Below are 2,426 nucleotides of genomic sequence, written 5' to 3' on the forward strand. Positions count from 1 at the left end.
AATATCTAATGTGAAGACCTATAGACGAGGCGTAATGAAATTGGTGCAAATCAATTCAGATTTATGTTGTATACAGACATTTCTTCAATTTAGATTATTTCCAAAATAATACTCTTTAAAATTTGGTACAAAGCTATCTCTTAAAATCCATCTTTCTTCATATATATAAATTTCAATTTGTTTGTTCCGTATAGACTCAAAAACGGCTGAGCCGATTACCTTTGAATTTTCATAGATTATGTAGGTTGGTCTGGAAGGAAACATAGGCTATATAATTTTTTTATATCGGTAGGGGGCGGACCCTACCCCCTTACCACAAAAGTACTACCCAACAAGTAAAAAGGCGTTAAGTTCGGCCGGGCCGAACTTTGGATACCCACCACCTCGGGTATATATGTAAACCACCTTTCATCAAAATTCGGTGAAAATTTCATACCTTATACTCATATACCTCATACCGACCTGAACTATATACGACAAGGATGTCGAAAAGCCGAACATAAGTCACTGTGTCAAATTTCAGTGAAATCGGATTATAAATGCGTCTTTTATGGGGCCAAGACTTTAAATCGAGATATCGGTCTACATGGCAGCTATATCCAAATCTGGACCGATTTGCGCCAAGTTGCATAAACATGTCGAAGAGCCTAACACTAAGCACTGTCCCAAATTTCGGCGAAATCGGACAATAAATGCCTTTTTATGGGCCCTAAACCTTAAATCCAGAGATCGGTCTATATGGCAGCTATATGCAAATCTGGACCGATCTGGGCAAAATTGAAGAAGCACGTCGAAGAGCCTATCCAAACTCACTGTCTCAAATTTCAGCGACATCGGACAATAAATGCGTCTTTTATGGCCCCAAAACCTAAAACCTAGATATCGGTCTATATGGCAGCTATATCCAAATCTGGACCGATCTGTGCGATATTGCAGACGTATGTCAAGGGGCTTAACCTAACTCACTGTTCCAAATTTCGGCGACATCGGACAATGAATGAGCATTTTATGGGCCCAAAACCATAAATCAAGAAATCGGTCTATATGGCAGCTATATCCAAATTTGAACCGATCTGGACCAAATTGAAGAAATATGTCAAAGGGCCTAACACATCTCACTGTACCAAATTTCAGCAAAATCGGATAAAGAATGTGGCTATTGTGGCCCTTACACCATAAATCGGAGGATCGATCTATATGGCAGCTATATCAAAATCTGGACCGATCTGAGCCAAATTAACAAAGGATGTCAAACGGCCTAAGACAACTCACTGTACCAAATGTCAGCGAAATCGGACCATAAATGTGGCTTTTATGGGCCTTAGACCCTAAATCGGAGGATCGGTCTATATGGCAGCTATATCAAAATCTGGACCGATCTGAGCCAAATTAACAAAGGATGTCGAAGGGCCTAACACAACTCACTGTTTCAAATTTCAACAAAATCGGATAATAAATGTGGCTTTTATGGGCCTAAGACCCTAAATCAGCGGATCGGTCTATATGGGGGCTATATCAAGATATAGTCCGATGTAGCCCATCTTCGAACTTAACCTGCTTATGGACAAAAAAAGAATCTGTGCAAAATTTCAGCTCAATATCTCTATTTTTAAAGACTGTAGCGTGATTTCAACAGACAGACGGACAGACGGACGGACATGGCTAGATCGTCTTAGATTTTTACGCTGATCAAGAATATATATACTTTATAGGGTCGGAAATGGATATTTCGATGTGTTGCAAACGGAATGACAAAATGAATATACCCCCATCCGTCGGTGGTGGGTATAAAAATAAAAGTGGACCGAACGGGTCAATATGGGATTCAAATGAAAGGTATTCAAGAGTAGAGTACGAATTTCTTAATAAAAGTAGGGTCCAGGTACCCAAAACCCCTTAAAATAGGTTTATTTGTCGATCATGGTAATGAGGGACTCAAATGTAAGGTATTCGGGAGTAGATTACGAATATGGTCAGGGAGTAGGAATAGGCTTTATTATTTATTGATAACGGAAGGGGGAGGACCCTCCACCGTTACCCCAAAAACACCAAAAAAAATCAAAAGTGGACCGATAAGGACAATATTGGTATCAAATGAGAAGTATGCCGGAGTAGATATCGAATCTGGTATACAAATTCATGTCGAAGTGTAGGGAGTCACCCCACCTCCACAAAGCCGCCCAAAATGGGCACATTAGGCAATCAGATATATATGGGACTCGGTTTGTTTGTTAAGTATAGGCTGAAAAACAGCAGAACCGATTTTTTTGAAATTTTCGAAAATTGTGGCTATATATTTTTTCAAAAGTGGACCGATCGGGACAATATAGGTGTCAAATGAAAGGTATTGGAGAGTAGAATACTTTGAGTCTAAGTACTTATCGGGCCGCCCCAACCACAAAAATCCCCCAAACAGACACGTTTGG

This window comes from Stomoxys calcitrans, chromosome 4, assembly GCF_963082655.1.
Source record: "Stomoxys calcitrans chromosome 4, idStoCalc2.1, whole genome shotgun sequence".
NCBI classification, from domain to species: Eukaryota; Metazoa; Arthropoda; class Insecta; order Diptera; family Muscidae; genus Stomoxys; species Stomoxys calcitrans.